The sequence below is a fragment of the Aegilops tauschii genome, chromosome 6, assembly GCF_002575655.3.
Source record: "Aegilops tauschii subsp. strangulata cultivar AL8/78 chromosome 6, Aet v6.0, whole genome shotgun sequence".
NCBI lineage: Eukaryota > Viridiplantae > Streptophyta > Magnoliopsida > Poales > Poaceae > Aegilops > Aegilops tauschii.
Genome location: NC_053040.3, coordinates 338307275 through 338326325, shown reverse-complemented (window position 1 = coordinate 338326325; position 19051 = coordinate 338307275).

Here is a 19051-nt window from a genome sequence, read left to right as displayed (position 1 = left end):
AAGTTGATTTCATTCGCGACCATGGACATCGGAGTGAAATCACCTTCAAATCAAGTTGCATGTTTATGACGAGAAAGAACCGAGTAAAAACACTAACACAGAATTAAGCACCAATAAAAATTGATCTCAGGGCTCATAATGGACATGAGATATCCCTGAGAGAATTCCCTGCATGAGAGGATTAGTTCTTCTTCACAACCCACACTTGCGTGGGAGGTGAGGATCTCATTTGCTTCGACTGAGTAGGGGTATTCCTTCGGTGAGGCCTGTGAGACACATGTGCACTTTGATGATAATCATATGAATATGCATTGAAGTTATTTCCAGATACATGAATGTAATGATTTATAGAGGTACGCATGTACTCCTTCTGAAGGTTAGGATGATAATCATTTGAGGAAGATACTAGAGTAGACTGAGAATGATAACCATTTCCTCCTCGAGAGTTATCCTGCATAGTCAGGTTAGCAGTGACAGACATATTTTCAATAGTGCACTTCTTTACCTAGATTTGCTTCTTGGGTGAACCTGTCCTGCAGTTAGTTCCAACATATCGAGCGAAAACATTACCATTTTGTTATTTGAATATTGTGTAATTTGAGTCATCAAACTCGTCAGTATCAGCAGGAATGGGTGAAAGATAACCAGTTAAAGTTTCAGGTTCGAGAGTTTTCCTCTTTGCACGAACCCAAGTCGTTCGAGGATATTGCTCGAGAGTCCAATAGAATCCATCCACATCGAGTTTCTTTTCAAAACCTAATCCTTCCTTTTGAGGGTTTTTGTGCAGTATGGACTTCATGAGCACAACACATAGGGTTTGATGCCCTTTTAGGCTCCTTAGCATTCCACTCTCAAGTAAGCCCTTTAACCTGCAATCTTCTTTAGAAAGAGCAGCAAAATCCTCGGAAGAGGGGTTGGTAGCACCAATTTCAATAGTAGCAATATTTCCAGTAACATTTTTGGAAGTCTTAGCATGAGAATCAGCATTGCTATGTTCTAGGCATTGAAGGAAATATGCCCTAGAGGAAATAATAAAGTTGTTATTTTATATTTCCTTATTCATGATAAATGTTTATTATTCATGCTAGAATTGTATTGATCAGAAACCTAAATACATGTGTGAATACATAAACAAACACCGTGTCCCTAGTGTGCCTCTACTTGACTAGCTCGTTGATCAAAGATGGTTAAGGTTTCCTAACCATGGACATGAGTTGTCATTTGATAACGGGATCACATCATTAGGAGAATGATGTGATGGACAAGACCCATCCATTAGCTTAGCATAATGGTCGTTCAGTTTTATTGCTATTGCTTTCCTCATGTCAAATACATATTCCTTCGACTATGAGATTATGCAACTCTCGGATACCGGAGGGATGCCTTGTGTGCTATCAAACTTCACAATGTAACAGGGTGATTATAAAGATGCTCTATAGGTATCTCCAAAGGTGTTTGTTGAGTTTGCATAGATCAAGATTAGGATTTGTCACTCCGAGTATCGGAGAGGTATCTCTAGGCCCTCTCGGTAATACACATCATAAGCTTGCAAGCAAACGACTAAGGAGTTAGTCATGAGGTGATGTATTACCGAACGAGTAAAGAGACTTGCCGGTAACAAGATTGAACTAGGTATGAAGATACCTACGATCGAATCTCGGGCAAGTAACATACCGATGGAGAAAGGGAATTACGTATGTTGTCATAACGGTTCGACCGATAAAGATCTTCGTAGAATATGTAGGAGCCAATATGATCATCCAGGTTCCACTATTGGTTATTGACCGGAGAAGTGTCTCGGTCATGTCTACATGGTTCTCGAACCTGTAGGGTCCGAAGCTTAACGTTCGATGACGATATAGTATTATATGAGTTATGTGATTTGGTGACCGAATGTTGTTCGGAGTACCGGATGAGATCACAGACATGATGAGGAGTCTCGAAATGGTAGAGAGGTAAAGATTGATATATAGGACGATGGTATTCGGACATATGAAGTGTTTCAGAGGGTACCGGGTACTTATCAAGTCACCGGAAAGGAGTTTCGGGCACCCCCGGCAAAGATATGGGCCTTATAGGCCAGGAGAGGGAACACACCAGCCCACAAGGGGCTGGTGTGCCCCCTATATATAGAGGTTGGCCTATGAGGAGGAGAAGGAAAGGGGGGAGGGAAAGGAAAGTGTGGAGTAAGACTCCCCCTTCCTTCCCTCTCCCCCCCTCTTTCCTTCCCCCTTCTTCATATAAGGAAAGGGGGATGCAGGGCAAGGCAGCAATCCTAGGGATGCCGCCAGGTCTCTTGGGGTACCCTAGGGGCTGCCTCCTCCTCTCCCACCTATATATATATGTGGGGAGGGGCGCCACACAAGGACACAACATTGTCTTAGCCGTGTGTGGCGCCCCACCCATAGTTTTCTTCCTCGGTCATATTTTCGTAGTGCTTAGGCGAAGCCCTCCGGAGATCGCATCATCATCACCGTCACCACACCGTTGTGCTGTCGGAACTCATCTACTACTTTGCCCGTCTTGCTGGATCAAGAAGGCGAGGATGTCACCGAGCTGAACGTGTGAAGAACGCGGAGGTGTCGTGCGTTCCGTACTAGATCGGTTGGAGCACGAAGAAAGTTCGACTACGTCAACCGCATTGTGAAATGCTTCCGCTTACGGTTTACGAGGGTACATAGACACACTCTCCCCCTTGTTGCTATCATCTCCATGGATAGATCATTGCGTGTGCGTAGATTTTTTTTGTTTTCCATGCAACGTTTCCCAATAGTGGCATCATGAGCCAGGTCTATGCATCGATGATATGCATGAGTAGAACACAAAGAGTTGTGGGCGGTGATAGTCATACTTTTTACCACCAACGTCTTATTTTGATTCGGCGGTATTGTGGGATGAAGCAGCCCGACCAACCTTACATGTCCACGCACATGAGACCGATTCCACCGACTGACATGCAACTAGTTTGCATAAAGGTGGCTGGCGGGTGTCTGTTTATCCTACTTTAGTTGAATCGAATTTGACTACGGCCGGTCCTTGAAGAAGGTTAAAACAGCAAACTTGACCAATCACCGTTGTGGTTTTTGCCGTAGGTAAGAATAGATCTTGCTAGAAACCCGTAGTCGCCACGTAAAACTTACAACAACAAAGTAGAGGGCGTCTAACTTGTTTTTGCAGGGATGTTGTGATGTGATATGATATGGTCAAGACATGATGTGATATTGATACGTCTCCAATGTATCTATAATATTCTATTGTTCCATGCTGTTATATTATCAATCTTGGATGTTTTATAATCATTTTATATCATTTTTTGGTTCTAACCTATTGACATAGTGCCAAGTGCCAGTTGCTATTTTTTCCATATTTTTTACATCACAGAAAATCAATATTAGACGAAGTCCAAATGCCATGAAACTCCACGATCATTTTTTTATAGTCCAAAAGGAACACAACGGGCCCTGGCCGCGCCTGGGGGTGTCCCGTGGGGGGCACAACCCACCAGGGCGCGCCAGGAGGCCCAGGCGCGCCCTCGTGGGTTGTGCCTACCTCGAGTGCCCCCGGACCGCCTCTTTGCTCTATAAATACCCCAATATTCCAGAAACTCTAAAGGAATTGACGAAATATTCATCCAGCCGCCGTTGAGTTCAGAACCACCAGATCCAATCGAGACACCATCTCGGATGGGGTTCACCACCTCCATTAGTGCCTCTCCGATGATGCGTGAGTATTTCTTTCTGGACCTTCGGGTCCGTAGTTAGTAGCTAGATGGCTTCCTCTCTCTCGCTGAATTCTCAATACAATGGTGTAACATCCCAAATTTTCAATTTGGAATGTTATACATAGGTCATTCATGCGTATCATATTTTATTGCATTTTTTTGCGATCCTCGAAATCCTAAGCAGCTCAAGGACCCTCGGAGAGAGTTGGGGATTTCACGTTTTCATATTTGAATTTTATCAAATATTGAAACATGGATCATTTTGGTTTTAATGATTTTTCCCTCGCAAAATATTTCATATTAAAAATATATGAGAGGAGATAATATGACTTCTCCCAAAATAATGAAATATTGGAGGAAAAAATATTAAAATCAAATAAATTATTTTATTTGGACTTTATTGCAATTTTATTTGAATTAGGAAAAATATGCGTTTTTCAAAATTGCATTAGAGTCCTAAATAAATGTTCACTTTGTCCGTTATTTTATTAGAAGACGAGGAAAATTTATTTCAGGATTTTTGGAGTCCATTTAGTATTTCTTTTCTTCGTTTTTCTGCGCGTCGGAATATTTTAAAAAAAAAGTGAACTGCCTTACCGGGCCGTGTCCGCCTGGGACACCGACCCGGCCGGCTTTATAAGCCGAGGCCCGAGGCCTCGAGGCCCAAGCCCACCTCGCGCCGCGCCCCAAACCGTAGGCCGCCACCGCCGCGTCCGCCGCCTGCGCCGCCGCTTCGCACCGCCGCCCGCGCCAGAGCCCGCCGCCGTTCGTCGCCGTTTTCTCTTTTCTTCTTAACCGTTTGTTTTTTTTTTGAAAACCTAGATTCGTTTTTTAGATCGGTTCGGTTTTCTGCGGTTTAGTAAATAGCGGACGTTCGTCCGTACGTTCGTTTTAACGAAGGCCGTTCATCCGTTAGTCACAGACAGCGAACGTTCGTTCGTTAGCCTGTTCGTCAGTTTTTCTTTTTCTAGGGTTTTTCCGCGATTATTTCTGATCGTGATTTCTGCCCTCATTTTCGTTTTAGTTTATCTTTTCGCTCGTTTATCGGAATCAGGCGATTCAAGTGCGTGGATCTTCGTCTCGAAACCCTGTTTCTATTTAACCAACTTGAACAAGATTTTGGTACTGTAAAATTTGACTTTAGTCCAGAATAGTAATCGGATCTTGTTTCTTTCGCAGTTTAAGTTTCGTTGCTCCGTTTGATTTGATTCTTTTTGCAAACCGGAGTTCTTCAGTTGAACTTTCTAGTTAGATCTTCGTATTTGAGATTTACCCCTGCATATTTATTTGATTGCTTATGTATGCTATTGGTTGTTTGCGATAGAATTCCCAGAGTGCAAAGCGTGCTACTACGAGTCTCTAGGTTTTGCGGATCGTCAACAAGGGAAGTAACACATTGATCATACCTTCTTCATACCCAGTTTTTATGCATTAGATACAACCCTCACACATTGCATGAGTAGGATCTCTTAACATGTGGGTTTGGGAAGTAGATGCTGAGGTAGAACCTATTACCTGTTTATTTTCAAACCCTTGGGAGTTACTTCTACGTTATGCTTATATTGCTATGCTATGCTCGTAGACATGGATTGGGTTTGAGTGTATCCATGACAGATGTGAGATTGTTAATTAATGGTTCAACTTAAGGTGGCAACTTTAATACACATCTGGGTGGATTGCTTGTGGGCACCTCGAGAATCCAGTGTTGTCCTAGGATATCCCGGAGTACCCGTGTGATCATCCTACGGTACGCCACCCAGGCTCAAAGAGATCATAAGATTATTCATGCTAGAAACTTCCGTGTGCAGCCACAAGCCATTATGGGCTCTGGCATAGTTGAGTATGTTGTGTGACCTCTTTCAGTGGTGGGCTAGCAGATGTAGAGGGAAAGTAGGTCTAACTGTCCACCCAGAGTAAAGAGTTAATGCTTCTGAAAGACTGTGTCTCGGTCATCCATTTCTCAAACACCTTGTAGTGCGAGAAATCCAACGGAGGAGATCGAGTCTTGTGGGGAAAAGTGCGCAAACCTCTGCAGAGTGTACAAACTAATCATGGTTAGCCGTGTCCCCGGTTATGGACAATTTTGAGTATCTGGTACTTAAGTTATTGATTTGATCTCATCACTCTAAATTAATTTGTTGGGTTAAATGATTACTTTAATTGGGATTGAGTTGGAGGAACCTTCTCAATGATGTTTCAACCACCATGATAGTCAAATAAAATTTATGCCTTTGTTGTAGGAAAAATTTGGCTTTTCGCAAAAACCATATATCTTTAGAGCCTCCACCAGCCAAATATGCATGTAGTGATAGCATTTATCCGTTCATTGCTCTACTGTGTTATATTGCCAGCATATTCCATGTGCTGGCCCGTTTTCGGCTGCAACGTATCATGTTGCAGACTTTTCAGACAAAGAGTAAGGTTCGCTAGGCCGTTGTCGTGCACTCAGCTATGTCGTTGGAGTTGATGGACTCACTTTATCTTCCAAGCCTTCCGCTGTTATCTTATTTAGATGGCCTTAAGCCATATTTATTGTAATAAGTTCTCTTTGGAGACATTCGATGTAATAAGTGTGTGATTGCTACTCTGTTATAAATCCTTCGAGTACTGTGTGTGTCAGCATTATCAATCCAGGGATGACACTGAGCACAGAGACTTGACCGTCTGAGGTCGGGTCGCTACAAATGGTCTCTTGGAGATCCATATGATGTAGCTCTTTTGCGGTGTGTTTGTTGGGACCTGATGAACTTCGAGTTTATGATCAGTTATATCATTTTATATCCATGAAAGTTATTTGAGTTTCCTTGATCTCTTATATGCATGATTACTTATAGCCTCGTATTTCTTCTCCGATATTTGGGTTTTGTTTGGCCAACTTGATCTATTTATCTTGCAATGGGAAGAGGTGTTGTAGTGGGTTCAATCATACGGTGCTTGATCCCAGTGACAGAAAGGGAAACGACATGTATGTATCGTTTCTAATAAGGATAAAATGATGGGGTCTATCTCTACATAGATAGATCTTGTCTACATCATGTCATCGTTCTTATTGCATTACTCCTTTCTCCATGAACTTAATACACTAGATGCATGTTGGATAGCGGTTGATGTGTGGAGTAATAGTAGTAGATGCAGGCAGGAGTTGGTCTACTAATCTTGGACGTGATGCCTATATAATGATCATTGCATGGATATCGTCATAATTATTTGAAGTTCGATCAATTGCCCAACAGTAATTTGTTTACCCACCGTTTGTTATTTTTCTCGAGAGAAGCCACTAGTGAAACCTACGGCCCCCGGGTCTTCTTTCTCATATATTTGCCTTTGCGATATAATTTTCCTTGCATTTATTTTCAAATCTATTATATCAAAAATACAAAAATACCCTGTTGTGTTTTATTTCTATTTATTTTATTTGGCGTTCGATTTATCAATCTACTACAATTTTATCTCCCGTCCATTTGCCTATCTTGAGGCGTCGTACCCCAGAAGGGATTGACAACCCCTTTAACACGTCGGGTTGCGAGGATTTGTTATCTGTGTGCAGCGGTTGTTTATGTTGTGTTGCTTAGTTCTCCTACTGGTTCGATAACCTTGGTTTCATATCTGAGTGAAATACCTACCGCCGCTGTGCTGCATCATCCCTTCCTCTTTGGGGAAATACCAACGTAGCTTCGAGCGACATCAAAAGGAATTTCTGGCGCCGTTGCCGGGGAAGATCACGTCAAGATAGTCTCCCAGCCACGTGCCAATTTCTGGTGCCATTGTCGGGGAGGATCTTCAAAATATACCAAGTTCCTAATCACAAATCTCATCTCCTCGCAATTTACATTATTTGCCATTTTCCTCTCGTTTTCCTCTCCCCCACTTCACAAAAATTTGTCGTTTTATTAGCCTCTTTTTTTTTGTTTATCGTTTTCTTGCGGGGTCTGTTTTTGAGTGCAATCTTGTTGTGTGGTCATCATGACTCAAGAGAACACCAAATTATGTGATTTCTCAAATACCAACAACAATGATTTTATTGGCACTCCGCTTGCTCCTCCCGCCACTAGTGCGGAGACTTGTGATATTAATAACGCTTTGCTGAATCTTGTTATGAAAGACCAATTTTCTGGTACTCCTAGTGAGGATGCCGCGTCCCATCTTAATACCTTCATGGAATTATGCAATATGCAAAAGAAAAAAGATGTGGACAATGATGTGGTGAAGATGAAATTATTTCCGTTTTCTTTGCATGATTCTGCAAAAATTTGGTTCTCTTATTTGCCTCGCAATAGTATCGATTCTTGCAACAAGTGCAAAGATGCTTTTATAACTAAGTATTTTCTTCCTGCAAAAATTATTCCCGTTAGAACCCAGATCATGAATTTCAAGCAACTTGATCATGAGCATGTTGCACAATCTTGGGAAAGGATGAAAATGATGCTAAGGAATTGCCCAACTCATGGGTTAAATCTTTGGATGATCATACAAAATTTTTATGCGGGGTTGAATTTTGTTTCTCGTAATCTTTTAGATTCCCCCGCGGGTGGTAATTACTTTGGGTGAAGCCACCAAATTCCTTGATAATATCATGGAAAATTATTCACAATGGCATACCGAAAGAGCTCCTACTAGTAAAAAAGTTAATTCGGTTAAAGAAATTTTTTTCTTTGAGTGAAAAAGTTGATACTCTTATGAAATTGGTTGCTAGTAAAAGTGCTCCTATTGATTTTAATTATATGCCTTTGTCTACTTTGATTGAGCAAAATAATCATGCCATAGATGTGATTTTATTTCTCGAAATAATTTCAACAACAATGCTTATAGAGGTAAATTTAATCCTAGGCCTTTTGCTAGTAATTCCTCTAATAATTATGGTAGTTCCTATGGAAATCAATCTTATAATAATAATAATAGGAACACCTCTGATATTGAGAATAATATTAAAGAATTTATCAACACACAAAAAGTTTTCAACACTTCCATAGAAGATAAGTTGAATAAAATTGATGATTAGTCTAGAAGTGTTGATAGAATTGCTCTTGATGTGGAAAATCACAAGATGAAAATTTCTGTGCCGAAAGTAGATGAATCAATTAAAGCTCTTTATGCTTTTATGGATGAAAGTAAGAAAAGAACCGCTATGCTTAGAGATAAAAGAGAATTTTTGGAAAAAGCGTTTTCTAGTGATTTCTTTCACAAAAGTGATGAAGATCTTAAAATGATTAGTGCTTCTTCTATTGATTCCTTATTTAGTAAAGTTAAGATTGATGACAAAGGGACTGGAGAAGAGTCAACTTCAGGTAGAAGGCGTCCCAATATTTCGGAGGGTGAAAATCTTGTTGAGAAAATTGATGAAAGTGGGTTTGGAGAGGTCAAAACTTTGGCTAGTGATGTGCCCACTCTTTTGGATTACAAAGACTTTAATTATGATAGTTTCTCTTTGATTGATTGTTTTTATTTGTTGCAATCCATGATAAATTCACCCCATGCCTATGAACAAAATAAAGCTTTTACTAAACATATTGTTGATGCTATGATGAAAGCTTTTGAAGAAAAATTGGAATTGGAAGTTTCAATTCCTAGAAAATTGCATGATGAATGGGAACCTACTATCAAAGTCAAGATTAAAAATTATGAGTGTTTTGCTTTGTGTGACTTGGGTGCTAGTGTTTCTACAATTCCGAAATCTTTATGTGATGTGCTTGGTCTTACTAATCTTGAAGAATGTTCTTTGAATTTGCACTTGGCGGATTCTACTATTAAAAAGCCTATGGGAAAAATTAATGATGTTATTATTCTTGCAAATAGGAATTATGTGCCCATAAATTTTATTGTTCTTGATATTGATTGCAATCCGTCTTGTTCAATTATTCTTGGTAGACCGTTTTTACGCACTATCGGTGCCGTGATTGATATGGAAGAAGGCAATATTAAGTTCCAATTTCCTTTGAGGAAGGGCATGGAACACTTTCCTAGAACAAAAATTAAGCCACCTTATGAATCAATCCTGAGGGAATCTTACGGATCTCGAACCAAACATGACAAAACTTAGATCCTTGCTTTATGCCTAGCTAAGGGCGTAAAACTATAGCGCTTGTTGGGAGGCAACCCAATGAATAAATTTTATTTTTGATTTTTGATTTCTGTTTTTGAGTGTTATCACAATTATGCTACTGTTATTATTGTGTTTTTTGTGTTTTAATTATTGTTTGTGCCAAGTAGAACCAATAGGATCTTCTTGGGTGATAGTTGTTTGATCTTGCTGAAAAAGACAGAAACTTTGCACTCACGAAAATAATTGTTAAAAATCACCAGAACGTGATAAAATGCCAATTATTTTTGCAAAGGATTAATATACAAATTACCCAGGTCGTCCTACTTTTTCAGAATTTTTGGAGTTCCAGAAGTAGTCGAACAAATCAGATTGCTACAGACTGTTCTGTTTTGACAGATTCTGTTTTCTTTGTGTTGTGTGCTTATTTTGATGGCTCTATGGTTTTCTTTGATGAGTTTTTGTCATAGAAAAGTTGGAATACAGTAGATATAATGCAAAAACAAAATAAGAATTGGTTTGATACAGCACTTATAGTAGTGATTTATTTTTCTTACACTAACGGATGTCACGAAGGTTTTGTTGAGTTTTGTGTGATTGAAGTTTTCAAGTTTTGGGTTATCTTACGATGGATGAAGGAAGGATAGAACATCCTAAGCTTGGGGATGCCCCGGCATCCCAAGCTATTATCCAAAAATGAGCAACCAACTAAGCTTGGGGATGCCCCCGAGTGGCATCCCCTCTTTCTTCCAACAACATTCGGTATTTTACTCGAAGCTATATTTTTATTCGTCACATGATATGTGTTTTGCTTGGAGCGTCTTGTATGATATGAGTCTTTGCTTGTTTTATTTTTTGTTTTAAGTCATCAATCCTTTCTGGACACACTTATTTGGGAGAGCCAAAATTATCTCATGACTTGTTAGAATTGCTCTCTATGCTTCACTTAATTTTTTTATGAGCTATGGACTTGCTCTAGTGCTTCACTTATATCTTTTTGAGCACGGTGTGCTTAGTATTTTTGAAGGAATGCTCTCTTGCTTCACTTAGATTTATTTGAGAGTTAGTAAAATTTTCAAGAAATTCTCTCTTGCTTCACTTCAATTATTTTGAGAGAAAGAAGAAAAATTATGCTCATGATCTTCACTTATATTTGTTTGAGCTTATGAAAAGCAACACACGAAAATTAGTCGCAAAGTGACAGATATCCAAGAAGTGTATAATAAAAACTTTATGAAGATCACAAAATAAACTTGATTCTTAGTAATAGTTTTGAGATATGATGATGTGATATGTGAGTTATGTTGATGAGTAATTATGCTTTAGTAAGAATATTGGTGTTAAGGTTTGTGATTCCCTATGCAAGTACGAAAGTCAATAGTCATGCAATAAAATTATATCCTACTTGTGGTGCATTATTCGGTGTTATTTATGCTTAATGCTTGCTTATGAGATTATTCGTTTCTTGGTTGGTCGCTTCTCAATCTTTTTGCTAGCCTTCATTTTGCACCAAGTATGATCTCTACTTGTGCATCCAAAATCCTTAAAACCAGTTTTGCCACATGAGTCCACTATATCTACCTATATGCGGTATTCTTTTGCCGTTCTAAGCAAATTTGCATGTGCCATCTCTAATTTTAAAAATAAAATTCTCTTTTGTGTGCTTGTTTCGCTCGCGGGCGGTGAGGGGTGGCTAATATTTTCCATGTTGGACGTGTTATTCTCACGATGAGTGTTTATTCACTTGTCATTGCACGAGAGTAAGGCAAAGGTTTTAGGGATGCCCAGTCCCGAAATGCAAAATTGAATTTACTTTATGTTGTCAAATAATAAATTCCTTGGAAAGTGTTGGTATGGAGGGCACCCGTGGAGACGGTTAGCCATGGAAAGTGAAAGTATGGTGGAAACAGGAATACACTTTATTTTCTGTTTGGGAACCGCCTATGGCATATCTAGCATGGAAAGTGTTGGGAACTCTAAATCGTTTTAGTTGGTGGGATGGATACACCTCCCAAAATATTTTTATCTCTAATTTTTCGCTTTGAGCTCTGGCACCTCTACAAATCCCTAGTTCCCTCTGCGAAGGGACTTTCTTTTGCTTTATGCAATTTTATTTTGAATTTGAGTCTCCATATTCTCTCATAAAAAAACACCAACTAGGAGGCAATATGATCGTACTTGACTACTGGGTGTAGCTAATATTCGAGTGTGTTTCATGAATGGATCAATGGTGACTTTTCATGAATGGATCAATTTTATTTTATACCATTTTTTTACTAACCTATTTACATAGTGCCAAGTGCCAGTTGTTGTTTTTTCCATGTTTTTTACATCGCAGAAAATCAATATCAGACGGAGTCCAAATGCCACGAAACTCCATGATGACTTTTTATGGTCCAGAAAGAACACAACGGGCCCTGGCTGTGCCTGCAGGGTGCCCCGAGGGGGGCACAACCCACCAGGAGGCCCAGGCGCGCCCTGGTGGGTTATGCCCACCTCGGGTGCCCCCCGGACCGCCTCTTTGCTCTATAAATACCCCAATATTCCAGAAACCCTGAAGGAATTGGCAAAATATTCATCCAGCCGCCGCAGAGTCCAGAACCACCAGATCCAATCTAGACACCATCTCGGATGGGGTTCACCACCTCCATTGGTGCCTCTCCGATGATGCGTGAGTAGTTCTTTGTAGACCTTCGGGTCCATAGTTAGTAGCTAGATGGCTTCCTCTCAGTCGCCGAATTCTCAATACAATGGTCTCTTGGAGATCCATATGATGTAACTCTTTTGCGGTGTGTTTGTTGGGATATGATGAACTTCGAGTTTATGATCAGTTATATCTTTTTATATCCATGAAAGTTATTTGAGTTTCTTTGATCTCTTATATGCATGATTACTTATAGCCTCGTATTTCTTCTCCGATATTTGGGTTTTGTTTGGCCAACTTGATCTATTTATCTTGCAATGGGAAGAGGTGCTTTGTAGTGGGTTCGATCTTACGGTGCTTGATCCCAGTGACAGAAAGGGAAACAACACGTATGTATCGTTGCTACTAAGGATAAAACGATGGGGTCTATCTCTACATAGATAGATTTTGTCTACATCATGTCATCATTCTTATTGCATTACTCCATTTTTCCATGAACTTAATACACTAGATGCATGCTGGATAGCGGTCGATGTGTGGAGTAATAGTAGTAGATGCAGGCAGGAGTCGGTCTACTAATCTTGGATGTGATGCTTATATAATGATCATTGCCTGGATATCGTCATAATTATTTGAAGTTCTATCAATTGCCCCACAGTAATTTGTTTACCCACCGTTTGGTATTTTTCTCGAGAGAAGCCACTAGTGAAACATACAGCCCCCGGGTCTTCTTTCTCATATATTTGCCTTTGTGATCTACTTTTCCTTGCATTTATTTCCAGATCTATTAAACCAAAAATACAAAAATACCTTGCTGCATTTTATTTCTATTTATTTTATTTGGCATTCAATCTATCAATCTACTACAATTTTATCTCACGTCCGTTTGCCTATCTTGAGGCGCCGTACCCCAGAAGGGATTGACAACCCCTTTAACACGTCGGGTTGCGAGGATTTGTTATCTATGTGCAGGGGTTGTTTACGTTGTGTTACTTGGTTCTCCTACTGGTTCGATAACCTTGGTTTCATATCTGAGGGAAATACCTACCGCCGCTGTGCTGCATCATCCCTTCCTCTTTGGGGAAACACCAACATAGCTTCAAGCGACATCAGATATACGTTATTGTATAAGATGATCATGTTTTGTAAGTTATCTCGCAACCGGCAGGAGCCTTATGGTTGTCTCTTTATTTTATGAAATGCATACGCCATGTAATGGCTTTACTTTATCGCTATGAGTTAGCAATAGCTGTAGAAGCAATAGTTGTAGAAGCAATAGTTGGCGAGACGACCACGAAGCTACGATGGAGATCAAGGTGTCGAGCCGGTAACGATGGAGATCGTGACGATCCTTTGGAGATGGAGATCAAAAGCACGAGATGATGATGGCCATATCATGTCACATATTTTGATTGCATGTGATGTTTATCTTTTATGCATCTTATTTTGCTTAGTACGGCGGTAGCATTATAAGATGATCCCTTCATTGGATTTCAAGCTATAAGTGTTCTCCCTGAGTATGCACAATTGCGACAATTCGTCGTGTTGAGACACCACGTGATGATCGGGTGTGATAGACTCTACGTTCACATACAACGGGTGCAAGACAGTTTTGCACATGCGGAATACTTGGGTTAAACTTGACGATCCTAGCATGTACAGACATGGCCTCGGAACACTGGAGACCGAAAGGTCGAACGTGAATCATATAGTAGATATGATCAACATAGAGATGTTCACCATTGATGACTACCCCATCTCACGTGATGATGGGACATGGGTTAGTTGATTTGGATCACGTATCACTTAGATGACTCGAGGGATGTCTATTTAAGTGGGAGTTCTTAAGTAATTTGATTAATTGAACTTAATTTATCATGATCTTAGTCCTGATAGTATTTGCAAATCTATGTTGTAGATCAATAGCTCGCGATATAGCTCCCTTATTTTTATGTTCCTAGAGAAAAATAAGTTGAAAGATGATAGTAGCAATGATGCGGACTGGATCCGTGATCTGAGGATTATCCTCATTACTGCACAGAAGAATTATGTCCTTGATGCACCGCTAGGTGACAGACCTATTGCAGGAGTAGATGCAAATGTTATGAACGTATGGCAAGCTCGGTATGATGACTAGTTAATAGTTTAGTGCACCATGCTTTATGGCTTAGAACCGGGACTTCAAAAACGTTTTGAAAGCCACAGAGCATATGAGATGTTCTAAGAGCTGAAATTGGTATTTCAGACTTATGCCCGTGTCGAGAGGTATGAGACCTCTGACAAGTACTTTGCCTACAAGATGGAGGAGAACAGCTCAGCTAGTGAGCATGTGCTCAGAATGTCTGGGTACTACAATCACTTGAATCAAGTGGGAGTTAATCTTCCAGATAAGATAGTGATTGACAGAGTTCTCTAGACACTATCACCAAGCTAATATAACTTTGTGATGAACTATAATATGCGAGGGATGATGAAAATGATTCCCAAGCTCTTCGCGATGCTGAAATCAGCGAAGGTAGGAATCAAGAAAGAGCATCAAGTGTTGATGGTTAACAACACCACTAGTCTCAAGAAAAAGGGTAAGGGAAGGAAAGGGAACTTCAAGAAGAATGGCAAGCAAGTTACCACTCCCGTGAAGAAGCCCAAAGCTGGACCCAAGCCTGAAACTGAGTGCCTCTACTACAAAGGAAATGGTCACTGAAAGCGGAACTGCCCAAAAATACTTGGCGGATAAGAAGGATGGCAAAGTGAACAAAGGTATATTTGATATACATGTTATTTATGTGTACCTTACTAGTATTCATAGTAGCCCCTGGGTATTAGATACCAGTTCAGCTGCTAAGATTAGTAACTCGAAATAGGAGTTGTAGAGACTAGTTAAAAAAGATGTGACGATGTGTGTTGGAAATGATTCCAAGGTTGATATGATCACCATCCCGCACTCCCTCTACCTTCGGGATTAGTTTTGAACCTAAATAAATGTTATTTGGTGTTTGCGTTGAGCATGAATATGATTAGATCATGTTTATTGCAATACGTTTATCCATTTAAGTCAGAGAATAATTGTTGTTCTGTTTACATGAATAAAACCTTCTATGGTCGTACACCCAATGTGAATGGTTTATTGAATCTCGATCGTAGTAAATACACATATTCATAATATTTATGCCAAAAGATACAAAGTTGATAATGATAGTGCAACATATTTGTGGCACTGCCGTTTAGGTCATATTGGTGTAAAGCGCATGAAGAAACTCCAAACAGATGGACTTTTGAATCACTTGATTATGATACTTGCGAACCATACCTCATGGGTAAGATGACTAAAACTCCATTCTGCGGAACAATGGAACAAGCTAATGACTTATTGGAAATAACATATACCGATGTATGTGGTTCGATGAGTATTGAAGCACGCGGCGGGTATCATTATTTTCTGACCTCCACAGATGATTTGAGCAGATATGGGTATATCCACTTAATGAAACACAAGTCTGAAACGTTTGAAAAGTTCAAAGGATTTCAGAGTAAAGTGGAGAATCATCGTAACAAGAAAATAAAGTTATACGATCTGATCGCGGAGGCAAATATTTGAGTTACGAGTTTGGCCTTCATATAAAAATGTGGAATAAGTTTCACAACTCGCGCCGCCTGGAACACCATAGCGTAATGGTGTGTTCGAACGTCGTAACCGTACTTTATTAGATATGGTGTGTTCTATGATGTCTCTTACCAATTTGCCACTATCGTTCTGGGGTTATGCATTAGAGACAGCCGCATTCACGTGAAATAGGGCACCGTCTAAATCTTTGAGATGACACCGTATGAACTGTGGTTTAGCAAGAAACCTAAGCTTTCATTTCTTAAAAGTTTGGGGATGTGACGCTTATGTCAAAATGCTTCAGCCTGATAAGCTCAAACCCAAAGAGGATAAGTACGTCTTCATAAGATACCCTGAGGAAACCATTGGGTACACCTTCTACCACAAATCCGAAGGCAAGATCTTTGTTGCTAAGAATGGATCCTTTTTAGAGAAGGATTTTCTCCCGAAACAAGTGAGTGGGAGGAAAGTAGAACTTGATGAGGTAGTTGTACCTTCTCTCGAATTGGAGAGTAGGACATCAGAGAAATCCGTTCCCGTGATGCCTACACCAACTAGAGAGGAAGCTAATGATGATGATCATGAAACTTCGGATCAAGTTACTACTGGACTTCGTAGGTCGAACAGAGCACGTTCCGCACTAGAGTGGTATGGTAGTCCTATCCTGGAAGTCATGTTACTAGACCATGGCGAACCTACAAACTATGAAGAAGCTACGATGAGCCCAGATTCCGATAGACGGCTTGGCCCATGAAATCTGAGATAGGATCCATTTATGAGAACAAAGTGTGGACTTTGGTGGACTTGCCCGATGATCAGCAAACCATTGAGAATAAATGGATCTTCAAGAAGAAGACTGACGCTGATAGTAATGTCACTATCTACAAAGCTCGACTTGTCACAAAAGGTTTTCGACAAGTTCAAGGAGTTGACTACGATGAGACTTTCTCACCCGTAGCGATGCTTAAGCCTGCCCGAATCATGTTAGCAATCGCCACATTTTATGATTATGAAATCTGGCAAATGGACGTCAAAACTGCATTCCTTAATGGATATCTTAAAGAAGAGTTGTATATGATGCAACCAGATGGTTTTGTCGATCCTAAAGGTGCTGAGAAAGTGTGCAAGCTCCAGTGATCCATCTATGGACTGGTGCAAGCATCTCGGAGTTGGAATATACACATTGATGAGGTGATCAAATCATATGGTTTTATACGGACTTACGGTGAAGCCTGTATTTACAAGAAAGGTGAGTGGGAGCTCTGTAGCATTTCTGATATTATATGTGGATGACATATTATTGATTGGAAATGATATAGAATTTCTGGATAGCATAAAAGGATACTTGAATAAGAATTTTTCAATGAAAGACCTCGGTGAAGCTACTTGCATATTGAGCATCCAGATCTATAGGGATAGATCAAGACGCTTAATAGAACTTTCACAAAATGCATACCTTGATAAGATTTGAAGAAGTTCAGAATGGTTCAGTCCAAGAAGGGGTTCTTGCATGTATTACAAGGTGTGAAGTTGAGTAAGACTCAAAGTCCGAGCACGGCAGAAGATAGAGAGAGAATGAAATTCATTCCCTATGCCTCGGCCATAGGTTCTATACGATATGCCATGCTGTGTACCACACCTGATGTGTGTCTTGCCACTTATCTGGCAAAGATGGTACAAGAGTGATCCAGGAGTGGACCACTGGACAGTGGTCAAAATTATCCTTGGGTGACTTAAAGAGGACTAAGGAAATGTTTCTCAGTTATGGAGGTGATAAAGAGTTACGTCGGTGCAAGCTTTGACACTAATCTAGATGACTGTAAGTCTCAATCTAGATACATATTGAACGTGGGAGCAATTAGCTAGAGTAGCTCCATGCAGAGCATTATAGACATAGAAATTTGCAAAATACATACAGATCTGAATGTGACAGACCCATCGACTAAACTTCTCTCACAAGCAAAAAATGATCACACCTTATTACACTTTGGGTGTTAATCACATGGCAATGTGAACTAGATTATTGACTCTAGTAAACCCTTTGGGTATTGGTCACATGGCGATCTGAACTATAGGTGTTAACCACATGGTGATGTGAACTATGGTTGTTATTCACGTGGCGATGTGAACTAGATTATTGACTCTAGTGCAAGTGGGAGACTAAAGGAAATATGCCCTAGAGGCAATAATAAAGTTTTTATTTTATATTTCCTTATTCCTGATAAAGGTTTATTATTCATGCTAGAATTGTATTGATCGGAAACCTAAATACATGTGTGAATACATAAACAAACGCCATGTCCCGAGTGTGCCTCTACTTGATTAGCTCGTTGATCAAAGATGGTTAAGGTTTCCTAACCATGGACATGAGTTGTCAGTTGATAACGGGATCACATCATTAGGAGAATGATGTGATGGACAAGACCCATCCGTTAGCTTAGCATAATGATCATTCAGTTTTATTGCTATTGCTTTCTTCATGTCAAATACATATCCCTTCCACTATGAGATTATGCAACTCCCGGATACCAGAGGAATGCCTTGTGTGCTATCAAACATCACAACGTAGCTGGGTGATTATAAAGATGCTTTATAGGTATCTCCAAAGGTGTTTGTTGAGTTGGCATAGATCGAGATTAGGATTTGTCACTCCAAGTATCGGTGAGGTATCTCTGGGCCCTCTCGGTAATACACATCATAAGCTTGCAAGCAAACGACTAAGAAGTTAGTCACGAGGTGATGTATTACGGAACGAGTAAGGAGACTTGCCGGTAACGAGATTGAACTAGGTATGAAGATACCGACGATCGAATCTCGGGCAAGTAACATACCGATGGATAAAGGGAATTACGTATGTTGTCATAACGGTTCGACCGATAAAGATCTTCGTATAATATGTAGGAGCCAATATGAGCATCCAGGTTCCGCTATTGGTTATTGACCGGAGAGGTGTCTCGGTCATGTCTACATAGTTCTCGAACCCGTAGGGTCCGCACGCTTAACATTCGATGACGATATAGTATTATATGAGTTATGTGATTTGGTGAC